Here is a 14,516-nt window from a genome sequence, read left to right as displayed (position 1 = left end):
ATAGCATCTGAGTGCTTCACAAACATTGATGAATTTATCTTTATAGCACCCATATGAGATACACTGGTATTATCATCCCACTTTTTACAGAGGGGAAACTGAGGCATGGAGCAATTAAGGACATATTTGTTTAGTATCCACCAGCTTTGGGCATCCAATTTAAGACAGCCATGGCTAGATTCACAAAGAAACTGTGCGTAGTCACCCCTAACTTTTACGCTCCTAAAAAACCATTGGGATTCACAAAGCCCCAGTTTGGTGCCTAGGCACCCCTGTACAATGAACAGGGAGAGACAAGGGCCTTAGAATAGGATTCACAAAAGTCAGCATGCTAGCTGGTTCCTCGCCTAAGATAGCCAGTGGGAGATGCCAAGCTGAGGAGTGTGTAGAAAGCCCCCTGTCTTGGAGATAGGCACCTAAGTCCAGGCTGCAGGAAGGTGCCTCCCCCTGCTTTGGATTTTCAACTACAAAACCCTCTCTTAGCATTAGGTGATACTCTGTGTTAGCAAGAAGTGGCAGCTGGATGCACTCTCTTATAACTCTTATCCCAGTGGTTAGAGTACTCACTTGGGATGTTGGAGACCACTGGTTCAAGTTCCCATCTGCAGCTGAGGGTGAGAAGGGAGCTGAACAGGATTCTGCCACCTCCAAGGTGAGTGCCCTAACCATGGAGCTCTGGGCTATTGTGATGCATAACTCCCTCAGTCACCCTGTTGAAGCTGTTCCACTGGATAAATAAAGAAAGAATAGTTAGACCACAGAGAGAAAGCAAGCTTGAGAATGACTCTGTAAGCCTGGTAGTTGGAGCATTCACTGGAGACGTGGCAAATCCCTATTCAAATTCGTTCCCTCCCTGAGATGGGGACTTGAACCAAGGGTCTCCCACGTCCCAGGTGAGTATTCTAAACACTGGGCTAAAAGTTATGAGGAAGGTCCGGCTCACCCTGGCCATTTTGTGTTAGTTCATCTATAGGAATCTGATCCAGTAGGCGAGCTCAGAACTCACCTACCTTATTGGGCCCCACAGGCGATGAAGGCAGAGAAATGCCTATCTTTCCCCAGTTCATGACTTGTTCTGGGGCTTAGGCATCCATATGCTTGATATGTGGCTGCAGTGTGCATGCTCAGAGGCTGAAACACAGGCATTTAGGAACTTTTACTGCAAAAATGTAGGCACCAAGTGAGTTTAGGCATCAACAGGGCTTGCAGGCAGCTGAGCAGGGGATTTGTGAATCCTGGTGGGTCCAGGTTCTGGGATCTAGACACATAAGTCTTTTGGTGAATTTAGCCCCTAAGGCCTAATTTTTCAAAGTATCTAGCATTTTTATATCACTATATATGTTTGAAGCAGAACTCCAGTCAACTTCAGTTCCAGCTGGGAGCATCTAGCACTCCTGCAAATCAGCTCCCAGATTTTTCAAGTTGGGCACTCGGAAATGAGCAATACACCATTCGTGGCCACCTCTGAAAATTCTGGTTTAAGCAACTTGTCCAGCAGCACATAGGAACACAGTGGCAGAGTCAGCGATAGAATACAGCTGTTCAGCATGGCATTCAGTTGCTTTAATCACATAACCATCCTTTCTGTTCTGGAGTTTCCTGCCTCATGCACTAGATATCTTCCAACATCTGCAGCAAATGAAGCAACCGTCCTACGGACAACAGCCTCATTGACTACACCACCCTGGGCAAGGTCCATCCTGTGCTGTGAATGAGGTGGAATTCCTGTGCAAAAACAGTGCTAAGATGGTGGGTGAAAATACTTGCCCCACTGAAGCCAGTGGCACATTTCCCATTGACTTCAGTGGAGCCAGGATTTCACTCTGTATCATAATGCATATGCACAAAGGGGCTGAATTAAGGTTGCACAGGCAAATTTAATTCTGGCATTTCCTAGCTTTTGAGTGCTTGACTTGACAACCTTAACTTTCTTTTAAGTAACAAATTTTTGGATGTAAATGTATCTCCATCATGCAATTTCAAATATCCAGAAGCAATTATTAAAGCAAGTGAACTGCAACATTCAGGTACATAACAAGTCTACCTATAGGCTGTCTAATAATTATAATAAGTCTACATGTAGACTTATTAAAATGGGAGTTGGATGCCTAATGAAATGGGAGTTGGATGTCTTCTCTGAAAATCTCACCCATAATACATAGAAAAACCACTGAGATAAAATATTTACCAAATACACAGAGTAGCTCCTTACCTGAGAGGCTGGAAGAGCTCTTTGTCAGGAATATAATATGCTTCATAACTTGTTTTTCAAACAAGGAAACCAATTTTTAAAAACAACCTCTCATTAAATGGCATTAAAACTATGACACAGGTGAAAAAAAGTCAGGAATTTGAAAGTGAATCTGATTGTGTATTCTTAACTTAGACCACTGGGCCTTTTGTTCACCTCAGAGTGAGTTCAGGACAGAGCATAAGCCTTAAATTTGGATTTCATCACTTTGTGTAAGAACCTGTGAAAGGAACAAAAAACAATGGGCCAAATTTTGCTCTCAGCTGCATAGGTGAAACTCCTACTGAAGTCAGTGGAAGCTTTATCCATGTAAAGCAGGATTTACCCTGAAAGGTATAGAACTGGTGATATACCATGTAGTGTCTGAGTATAGCTTGGCACTAGGAATTAAGGATTTACTGACTTAACACTTGACTTGTTCATCCTTCTTAGAACATTCCTATGACATCATCTTTTGATGCTCTCATTGATTAACTTTCTGATTCCTTCAGTCTGAAGCATTTTATCTGAGGCTTTTGTGGAGTGCTAAATTAAATGAATAGTTTAGTGACAAACCAATTGGAATTAATCAATTGAGTAAAACAACTGCACTAAGTATGTGTATGTGAGGCGGGATTTGAGGCGGTTTTATACTTATAAGAAGTGGAGAGCTGCTGCATATGTTGATGGAAATAGAGATAATGAGCAGCTAATTTGTGAGTTTATCTGGACACAGGTGTAGCACTGTTCCGATGTAAATGGTATGTCAAGAGCAACTGCATATGTTGTCTCTATCCAGTGTAATTGGCTGAAATTGGTCAAATATCTAATGAAAAGCATATTTTTGTGTCTTAACCGATGAAAAATGGCACAAGTCATGAACATGAACAGTGGAAAGGAGGTAGAACAATTAAAAGAGGAAAATGTGTGTGGGAACCCAAAGCTGTAATTATAAACCATTGTGATAAACAGCTATATTTGAAAGTGTAATGTATTAAAGTTATGTGTTAATTTTACCTTTTCTGCTAACTGACACTTCTATATGCATAACCTATTTGTTACTGAAGGCTAATGAAATCCACATCTTCTCTTTACAAATAGTAGGAAGGAACATTGCTAACAAAGGTCTCATTTATGTTATTTTAGCAGTCATTAAACTCTTAAGGCCAGATAAAAAGGAAACAAAAGATCCTTTCTTGCACAGGAAGAATAGTCATTTGGAAGGATCAAGAAACATGATCCACACAAACCGGATTTCAAAACAGTTTGAACTACCTTTGACTTTTTAAGAGGCTGGTTTTCTCAAAGAGCAGAAAGACTTCCTGGGGCGGGAGATACACGTTCTTACTACCTCTTTACTCATTTGCCTGATCCTGCCCAAACTATGACTCTGGCTGTGGTAGGAAGAGCAGGAGCTACTTGCCCAGTATGCCCCATTACAAGCAAGTGGGCAGGGAGGGGGCAGAGAGAGGGAATGGGGAGTAATAAGTGTCCTGATTTTACCTCCTCTCCCCAACTTAATCCTAAACCAAAGTAGCTACCCAGGCACTGTCATAAATATAAAGGGAAGGGTAAACCCCTTTGAAATCCCTCCTGGCCAGGGGAAAGCTCCTCTCACCTGTAAAGGGTTAAGAAGCTAAAGGTAACCTCGCTGGCACCTGACCAAAATGACCAATGAGGAGACAAGATACTTTCAAAAGCTGGGAGGAGGGAGAGAAACAAAGGGTCTGTGTCTGTCTGTATGCTGGTTTCTGCCAGGGATAGACCAGGAATGGAGCCTTAGAACTTTTAGTAAGTAATCTAGCTAGGTATGTGTTAGATTATGATTTCTTTAAATGGCTGAGAAAAGAATCGTGCTGAATAGAATAACTATTTCTGTCTGTTTCAGAGTAACAGCCGTGTTAGTCTGTATTCGCAAAAAGAAAAGGAGTACTTGTGGCACCTTAGAGACTAACCAATTTATTAGAGCATAAGCTTTCGTGAGCTACAGCTCACTTCATCAGATGCATATCGTGGAAACTGCAGCAGACTTTATATATACAGAGAGAATATGAACCAATACCTCCTCCCACCCCACTGTCCTGCTGGTAATAGCTTATCTAAAGTGATCATCAGGTGGGCCATTTCCAGCACAAATCCAGGTTTTCTCACCCTCCACCCCCCCACACAAATTCACTCTCCTGCTGGTGATAGCCCATCCAAAGTGACAACTCTTTACACAATGTGCATGACAATCAAGTTGGGCTATTTCCTGCACAAATCCAGGTTTTCTCACATACCCCCCACCCCCATACACACACAAACTCACTCTCCTGCTGGTAATAGCTCATCCAAACTGACCACTCTTCAAGTTTAAATCCAAGTTAAACCAGAACATCGGGGGGGTGGGGTAGGAAAAAACAAGAGGAAACAGGCTACCCTGCATAATGACTTAGCCACTCCAAGTCTCTATTTAAGCCTAAATTAATAGTATCCAATTTGCAAATGAATTCCAATTCAGCAGTTTCTCGCTGGAGTCTGGATTTGAAGTTTTTTTGTTTTAAGATAGCGACCTTCATGTCTGTGATTGCGTGACCAGAGAGATTGAAGTGTTCTCCGACTGGTTTATGAATGTTATAATTCTTGACATCTGATTTGTGTCCATTTATTCTTTTACGTAGAGACTGTCCAGTTTGACCAATGTACATGGCGGAGGGGCATTGCTGGCACATGATGGCATATATCACATTGGTGGATGTGCAGGTGAACGAGCCTCTGATAGCGTGGCTGATGTTGTTAGGCCCTGTGATGGTGTCCCCTGAATAGATATGTGGGCACAATTGGCAACGGGCTTTGTTGCAAGGATAAGTTCCTGGGTTAGTGGTTCTGTTGTGTGGTATGTGGTTGTTGGTGAGTATTTGCTTCAGGTTGCGGGGCTGTCTGTAGGCAAGGACTGGCCTGTCTCCCAAGATTTGTGAGAGTGTTGGGTCATCCTTTAGGATAGGTTGTAGATCCTTAATAATGCGTTGGAGGGGTTTTAGTTGGGGGCTGAAGGTGACAGCTAGTGGCGTTCTGTTATTTTCTTTGTTAGGCCTGTCCTGTAGTAGGTAACTTCTGGGAACTCTTCTGGCTCTATCAATCTGTTTCCTCAGACAGAGACAAACACCTACAAGATCTCTGTCAAGCTTTCTTACAACTACAATACCCACCTGCAGAAGTAAAGAAACAGATTGATAGAGCCAGAAGAGTTCCCAGAAGTTACCTACTACAGGACAGGCCTAACAAAGAAAATACCAGAACGCCACTAGCCGTCACCTTCAGCCCCCAACTAAAACCCCTCCAACGCATTATTAAGGATCTACAACCTATCCTAAAGGATGACCCAACACTCTCACAAATCTTGGGAGACAGGCCAGTCCTTGCCTACAGACAGCCCCGCAACCTGAAGCAAATACTCACCAACAACCACATACCACACAACAGAACCACTAACCCAGGAACTTATCCTTGCAACAAAGCCCGTTGCCAATTGTGCCCACATATCTATTCAGGGGACACCATCACAGGGCCTAATAACATCAGCCACGCTATCAGAGGCTCGTTCACCTGCACATCCACCAATGTGATATATGCCATCATGTGCCAGCAATGCCCCTCTGCCATGTACATTGGTCAAACTGGACAGTCTCTATGTAAAAGAATAAATGGACACAAATCAGATGTCAAGAATTATAACATTCATAAACCAGTCGGAGAACACTTCAATCTCTCTGGTCACGCAATCACAGACATGAAGGTCGCTATCTTAAAACAAAAAAACTTCAAATCCAGACTCCAGCGAGAAACTGCTGAATTGGAATTCATTTGCAAATTGGATACTATTAATTTAGGCTTAAATAGAGACTTGGAGTGGCTAAGTCATTATGCAGGGTAGCCTGTTTCCTCTTGTTTTTTCCTACCCCACCCCCCCGATGTTCTGGTTTAACTTGGATTTAAACTTGAAGAGTGGTCAGTTTGGATGAGCTATTACCAGCAGGAGAGTGAGTTTGTGTGTGTATGGGGGTGGGGGGTATGTGAGAAAACCTGGATTTGTGCAGGAAATAGCCCAACTTGATTGTCATGCACATTGTGTAAAGAGTTGTCACTTTGGATGGGCTATCACCAGCAGGAGAGTGAATTTGTGTGGGGGGGTGGAGGGTGAGAAAACCTGGATTTGTGCTGGAAATGGCCCACCTGATGATCACTTTAGATAAGCTATTACCAGCAGGACAGTGGGGTGGGAGGAGGTATTGGTTCATATTCTCTCTGTATATATAAAGTCTGCTGCAGTTTCCACGATATGCATCTGATGAAGTGAGCTGTAGCTCACGTAAGCTTATGCTCTAATAAATTGGTTAGTCTCTAAGGTGCCACAAGTACTCCTTTTCTTATTTCTGTCTGTGTATCTTTTTTGTAACTTAAGGTTTTGCCTAGAGGGGTTCTCTATGTTTTTGAATCTAATTACCCTGTAAGATATCTACCATCCTGATTTTACAGGGGGGATTTCTTTATTTCTATTTACTTCTATTTTTTATTAAAAGTCTTCTTGTAAAACACTGAATGCTTTTTCATTGTTCTCAGATCCAAGGGTTTGGGTCTGTGGTCACCTATGCAAATTGGTGAGGCTTTTTATCCAACATTTCCCAGGAAAGGTGGGGTGCAAGTGTTGGGAGGATTGTTCATTGTTCTTAAGATCCAAGGGTCTGGGTCTGTAGTCACCTAGGCAAATTGGTGAGGCTTTTTACCAAACCTTGTCCAGGAAGTGGGGTGCAAGGTTTTGGGAAGTATTTTGGGGGGAAGGACGCGTCCAAACAGCTCTTCCCCAGTAACCAGTATTAGTTTGGTGGTGGTAGCGGCCAGTCCAAGGATAACGGGTGTAATATTTTGTACCTTGGGGAAGTTTTGACCTAAGCTGGTAAAGATAAGTTTAGGAGGCTTTTCATGCAGGTCCCCACATCTGTACCCTAGAGTTCAGAGTGGGGGAGGAACCCTGACATGGTGGCATAGTGGTGGGATTAACCTGAAATCATTTTGAGATCCAGTTGAGATTTTTTGAACTAGACATACAGATTTTAAAAAGGAATTTTTAGGAAGTCCAGAAAGCAGCTTTGAAACTGAAAGCAGCTTGGTTTCTCTCTGCTTTGTGGCCAAGCAGAGACAAAAGGGGATTATCTTGTGAATTGCAGGTTTTCTTTGCCTGGAGGCAGGGTACTTAACTCCTGCAGGGAAATTCACAGTCTTCCAACCCAGAGGTTTTTTTTTCTTTTCTTCCTAAAAGTAAATAGGGGGGGTGTGTTCTACCCATTTGCTTTTTCTTTGGGCTGGGTAAGCAGGTTTCCAAGTAGTTGGAGGTTTTTTGCTTTAATTTGGGCCCAGAGCAGAGACAAGGGAATTGTCTTTTTCTGTAGGCTGACAGTCACTATCAGAGAATAGGTATTCTATTCCAGCACAGCAAAATTTTACAGCCACGTTTTGTTTGTTTATTTCTAAACCTCGGGTGTAAAGTTAGTTAAAAACGGAGAGGTTAGAATGACCAAATCCTCAGCTCGACTACAGCTGGAATTAGCCAAATTTCAGGCTGAGGAAAAACAAAGGGAACATGAAAGACAGATAGAACTCATGCGGCTGGAGAAGGAGGTACAGGAGGCTGCCCACAAGAGGGAAATGGAGGCAAGGAAGCATGTGGAGGAGGAGAAGGAAAAAGAGAGGAAGCATGTGGAGGAGGAGAGGGAAAAAGAGAGGAAGCATGTGGAGGAGATGGAGAGGATAAAGGCCCAGCAGAATATACCAACAAACCCTAGCAATCCTTCTCCAGGTACCACTTCCCATCCCAGAAAGTTCCCCACCTACAAGGCAGGTGATGATACTGAGGCCTTCTTAGAAAACTTCGAAAGGGCCTGCCTTGGGTACAACATCTCTACTGACCAATACATGGTAGAGCTGAGGCCGCAGCTCAGTGGACCCTTAGCTGAGGTGGCAGCTGAAATGCCTAAAGAACACATGAACAAGTATGAACTGTTTAAATCCAAGGCGAGAGTCAGAATGGGGATAACACCCGAGCAGTCTCGTCGGAGGTTCAGAGCCCTAAGGTGGAAACCAAACATGTCATTTACCCGACATGCCTACCACATTGTGAAACATTGGGATGCCTGGATATCAGGAGCAAGTGTTGACTCTCCAGTAAATTTGCCCTTCCTAATGCAAATGGAACAATTCTTAGAGGGTGTTCCTGAGGAAATAGAAAGATACATCCTAGATGGGAAACCCAAAACTGTAATTGAGGCAGGAGAGATTGGAGCCAGATGGGTGGAGGTGGCAGAGAAGAAGAAAACTGGTCGCAGTTGGAGCGGAGACCAGAAGGGACCACCCCAGACCACACCCTATTACCGGGGGCCGCCCAAAGCCCCACCTACCTCCCAAAGAACCCTCCAGACCCCTTATCGTCCCACCACCCCGTTCTCCAGCAACCCACCTCGCCCCAGTGACCCGTCAGCTGGACGATGTTTTAAATGTAACAAGCTGGGGCATGTAAAGGCCAACTGCCCCAAGAACCCCAACAGATTACAGTTCATTGCACCGGAATCACACCAGAGGTCCACAGGCCCAGATACCTCCCAGATACCCTTGGAGCGGAGGGAAACTGTGAGTGTGGGCGGGAAGAAGGTCACCACGTGGAGGGACACCGGAGCACAAGTGTCAGCTATCCATGCTTCCTTAGTGGACCCCAATTTAATCAACCCAGAGATCCAAGTGACGATTCAACCCTTCAAGTCCAACTCTTTCAATTTGCCTACAGCCAAGTTGCCTGTCCAGTACAAGGGCTGGTCAGGAATGTGGACTTTTGCAGTCTATGATGATTATCCCATCCCCATGCTGTTGGGGGAAGACTTGGCCAAGCATGTGAAGCAGGCCAAGAGGGTGGGAACGGTCACCCGCAGCCAGGCTAAACAAGCCGTGAGGCCTAGCTCTGTTCCGGAAACTTCTATCAGGACCTGGTCAGAGGTGATGGACCCGGACCCCAGGCCAATGTCTGCAACAGCAGTAGTGGATCCAGTCCCAGAGACCCAGATGGAACCAGTCCCAGAACCGGAACTAGCCGAACAACCAACACCAGACCCCGTGTCAGCACTGAATCCAGTACTTGCAACCTCAACACCAGAGGGCCCCACCGAACCTGAACTGGCAACAGCCGATAATGCTACACAAGAGGCTCAGCCGGAGCCTGAATCCCAACATAGTGCACCAGCGGAGAGCGGTTCACAGTCAACAGAAACAGCTCCATCCCTTATATCGCTTCCAGAGGGACCAAGCCTAGGTCCCCAATCCAATGAGGGACTGATGTCTCCAGCATCAAGGGAACAGTTCCAGACCGAACAGGAAGCAGATGAAAGCCTCCAGAGAGCTTGGACGGCAGCACGGAGCAACCCACCGCCTCTCAGCTCTTCTAATCGATCCAGGTTTGTTGTAGAAAGAGGACTTTTATACAAGGAAACTCTTTCTGGTGGACACCAGGAAGACTGGCATCCTCAGAGACAGTTGGTAGTTCCAACTAAATACCGGGCCAAGCTCTTGAGCTTAGCCCATGATCACCCTAGTGGCCATGCTGGGGTGAACAGGACCAAAGACCGTTTGGGGGGGTCATTCCACTGGGAGGGAATGGGCAAGGATGTTTCTACCTATGTCCAGTCTTGTGAGGTGTGCCAAAGAATGGGAAAACCCCAAGACCAGGTCAAAGCCCCTCTCCAGCCACTCCCCATCATTGAAGTTCCATTTCAGCGAGTAGCTGTGGATATTCTGGGTCCTTTTCCGAAAAAGACACCCAGAGGAAAGCAGTACATACTGACTTTCATGGATTTTGCCACCCGATGGCCGGAAGCAGTAGCTCTAAGCAACACCAGGGCTAAAAGTGTGTGCCAGGCACTAGCAGACATTTTTGCCAGGGTAGGTTGGCCCTCCGACATCCTCACAGATGCAGGGACTAATTTCCTGGCAGGAACTATGAAAAACCTTTGGGAAGCTCATGGGGTAAATCACTTGGTTGCCACTCCTCCACCATGCCATTTGTTTGATGATGGTAAGAAGTTTAATGGAACTTTGGGGGCCATGATACGTAAATTCGTAAATGAGCACTCCAATGATTGGGACCTAGTGTTGCAGCAGTTGCTCTATGCCTACAGAGCTGTACCACATCCCAGTTTAGGGTTTTCCACATTTGAACTTGTATATGGCCGTGAGGTTAAGGGGCCATTGCAGTTGGTGAAGCAGCAATGGGAGGGATTTACACCTTCTCCAGGAACTAATATTCTGGACTTTGTAACCAACCTACAAAACACCCTCTGAACCTCTTTAGCCCTTGCTAAAGAAAACTTACAGGATGCTCAAAAAGAGCAAAAAGCCTGGTATGATAAACATGCCAGAGAGCGTTCCTTCAAAGTAGGGGACCAGGTCATGGTCTTAAAGGCGCTCCAGGCCCATAAAATGGAAGCATCGTGGGAAGGGCCATTCATGGTCCAGGAGCGCCTGGGAGCTGTTAATTATCTCATAGCATTCCCCACCTCCAACCGAAAGCCTAAGGTGTACCATATTAATTCTCTAAAGCCCTTTTATTCCAGAGAATTAAAGGTTTGTCAGTTTACAGCCCAGGGAGGAGACGACGCTGAGTGGCCTGAAGGTGTCTACTATGAAGGGAAATGTGCTGGTGGTGTGGAAGAGGTGAACCTCTCCATGACCCTTGGGCGTATGCAGCGACAGCAGATCCAGGAGCTGTGCACTAGCTACGTGCCAACGTTCTCAGCCACCCCAGGACTGACTGAACGGGCATACCATTCCATTGACACAGGTAATGCTCACCCAATTAGGGTCCAACCTTACCGGGTGTCTCCTCAAGCTAAAACTGCTATAGAATGGGAGATCCAGGATATGTTACAGATGGGTGTAATCCGCCCCTCTGAAAGTGCATGGGCATCTCCAGTGGTTCTAGTTCCCAAACCAGATGGGGAAATACGTTTTTGCGTGGACTACCGTAAGCTAAATGCAGTAACTCGCCCAGACAACTATCCAATGCCACGCACAGATGAACTATTAGAGAAACTGGGACGGGCCCAGTTCATCTCTACCTTGGACTTAACCAACGGGTACTGGCAGGTACCGCTAGATGAATCTGCCAAGGAAAGGTCAGCCTTCATCACACATCTCGGGCTGTATGAATTTAATGTACTCCCTTTCCGGCTGCGAAATGCACCCGCCACTTTCCAAAGACTTGTAGATGGTCTCCTAGCGGGATTAGGAGAATATGCAGTCGCCTACCTTGACGAAGTGGCCATATTTTCGGATTCCTGGGCAGACCACCTGGAACATCTACAAAAAGTCCTTGAGCGCATCAGGGAGGCAGGACTAACTGTTAAGGCTAAGAAGTGTCAAATAGGCCTAAACAGAGTGACTTACCTTGGACACCAGGTGGGTCAAGGAACTATCAGCCCCCTACAGGCCAAAGTGGATGCTATCCAAAAGTGGCCTGTCCCAAAGTCAAAGAAACAGGTTCAATCCTTCTTAGGCTTGGCCGGTTATTACAGGCGATTTGTACCACACTACAGCCAAATCGCAGCCCCACTGACAGACCTAACCAAAAAGAAACAGCCAAATGCTGTTCAGTGGACCGGAAAGTGTCAGAAGGCCTTTAACAAGCTTAAAGCGACACTCATGTCTGACCCTGTACTAAGGGCCCCAGACTTTGACAAACCGTTCCTAGTAACCACAGATGCGTCCGAGCGTGGTGTGGGAGCAGTTTTAATGCAGAAAGGACCTGATCAAGAATTCCACCCTGTAGTGTTTCTCAGCAAAAAACTGTCTGAGAGGGAAAGCAACTGGTCAGTCACTGAAAAAGAATGTTATGCCATTGTCTACGCTCTGGAAAAGCTACGCCCATATGTTTGGGGACGGCGTTTCCACCTGCAAACCGACCATGCTGCACTAAAGTGGCTTCACACCGTCAAAGAAACTAACAAAAAACTTCTTCGGTGGAGTTTAGCTCTCCAAGATTTTGATTTCGACATCCAACACATCTCAGGAGCTTCTAACAAAGTGGCTGATGCACTCTCCCGTGAAAGTTTCCCAGAATCAACTGGTTAAAATCGTCCTTGAGATGTGGAAAATATTGTTAGTCTTTATGTACTTGGTAGTATATTTAGAGATGCATGTGTCTTATTAACTCTGTTTTTCCTAGAGCTCCAGGAAGAAATCCCAGCCAGTGTTTCACCCTAGCTGAGATTTGGGGGGCGTGTCATAAATATAAAGGGAAGGGTAAACCCCTTTGAAATCCCTCCTGGCCAGGGGAAAGCTCCTCTCACCTGTAAAGGGTTAAGAAGCTAAAGGTAACCTCGCTGGCACCTGACCAAAATGACCAATGAGGAGACAAGATACTTTCAAAAGCTGGGAGGAGGGAGAGAAACAAAGGGTCTGTGTCTGTCTGTATGCTGGTTTCTGCCAGGGATAGACCAGGAATGGAGCCTTAGAACTTTTAGTAAGTAATCTAGCTAGGTATGTGTTAGATTATGATTTCTTTAAATGGCTGAGAAAAGAATTGTGCTGAATAGAATAACTATTTCTGTCTGTGTATCTTTTTTGTAACTTAAGGTTTTGCCTAGAGGGGTTCTCTATGTTTTTGAATCTAATTACCCTGTAAGATATCTACCATCCTGATTTTACAGGGGGGATTTCTTTATTTCTATTTACTTCTATTTTTTATTAAAAGTCTTCTTGTAAAACACTGAATGCTTTTTCATTGTTCTCAGATCCAAGGGTTTGGGTCTGTGGTCACCTATGCAAATTGGTGAGGCTTTTTATCCAACATTTCCCAGGAAAGGGGGGGTGCAAGTGTTGGGAGGATTGTTCATTGTTCTTAAGATCCAAGGGTCTGGGTCTGTAGTCACCTAGGCAAATTGGTGAGGCTTTTTACCAAACCTTGTCCAGGAAGTGGGGTGCAAGGTTTTGGGAAGTATTTTGGGGGGAAGGACGCGTCCAAACAGCTCTTCCCCAGTAACCAGTATTAGTTTGGTGGTGGTAGCGGCCAGTCCAAGGATAACGGGTATAATATTTTGTACCTTGGGGAAGTTTTGACCTAAGCTGGTGAAGATAAGCTTAGGAGGCTTTTCATGCAGGTCCCCACATCTGTACCCTAGAGTTCAGAGTGGGGGAGGAACCTTGACAGGCACACAGGGTACTTCCTCACAAAATGGAGTGAAGTTACTCCATCCTTGAAGCTGGGAATGAATTCGGACTCTGAGACAATTCCCCTTGTGGTCTACTCCTGGAGCACGCAGCTATGGTCTGTCCCTTATCCAGGTCAGATCATAAAATTATAATCTAGGCCACAGGAATTAATTTAATTTTTTCCCTGAAAGGTCCTCCTGCCCCTGCTAGAGCCCTAAGGATCCTCCCATATTTAATCAGTCAGCAGGTTAAAAGGTTGTTCTGCAAATTATTTCCAGTTTCATTGTTTGCCATCTGGATGAGCCATGTGCATTTTTATTCTCAAATACAACTTTTAGCTTAATTGTTCAGTAAAATATTTGTAACACAGCAATGCAATCTTGTGCATATTTAATCAACTGAACCATAAAAAGAAATCGTAGCAATGTTTAATGTACACATAATATTTCTATTTCTATCTCTCTGCTTCTCCACCCGCAAAGAAATATGAAAGCTATCCAATTATTTTTGAAAGAGCTTTAGCTTCCACACCACGTTATAACATTTTTCCTTAATACAGTGCTTGATGTCTGAACTTCTGAGCAGCACCAAATACCATTCCTAACACTTTGTAGGCATTTTAAACGATGAAATTCTTTCTATCCCAAAATGTAATGTGAGAATACATCTATTGCTTTCACTGCAAAAGAACTGAGTGAATTTGCTTATCTCCAGTAATCGAGACCCTTTGCTGATTCTTACTGAATTTTGATTTACTGAGTCAGCAAGTAAATAATGAAAAAAAATTAAGAATACTTCATCATAAAAGGTGTTTTGGTCATTTATTTTCACAAGTGAATAGCAGTTTAGTTAAATGTTTTATGATAACCCTCCATAGCGTACTATTAAATGTACTGTAGTTTAGTTTATAAAAGGAGTGAACACTTAGTAATAAGAAACCTTACTACCTGACAGCAGAATGAGACCTGTGAGTATTTAAAAACAATTACTGAGTTTGCAAAATAGTGAAGTAAGAATTGGTGAGGTTCTGTATTACTTACTCCATCCCCAATTGAGCGGC

At 44.6% G+C, this 14,516-nt stretch overlaps 1 protein-coding gene across 13 annotated transcripts in view; it reads right to left on the bottom strand.

Annotated features, from left to right (window-relative positions):
- Positions 1–14,516, bottom strand: part of LOC311524671 (protocadherin alpha-C2-like) — a gene marked incomplete at its 5' end in the record, with an annotated part of 339,113 nt that overhangs the window by 74,477 nt on the left and 250,120 nt on the right. The gene's annotated exons all lie outside the window — the stretch shown is intronic.

The sequence above is a fragment of the Lepidochelys olivacea genome (assembly GCF_965140295.1).
Source record: "Lepidochelys olivacea isolate rLepOli2 genome assembly, chromosome: 8".
Lineage (NCBI taxonomy): Eukaryota > Metazoa > Chordata > Testudines > Cheloniidae > Lepidochelys > Lepidochelys olivacea.
This window is presented reverse-complemented; position numbering and strand designations above follow the sequence as displayed.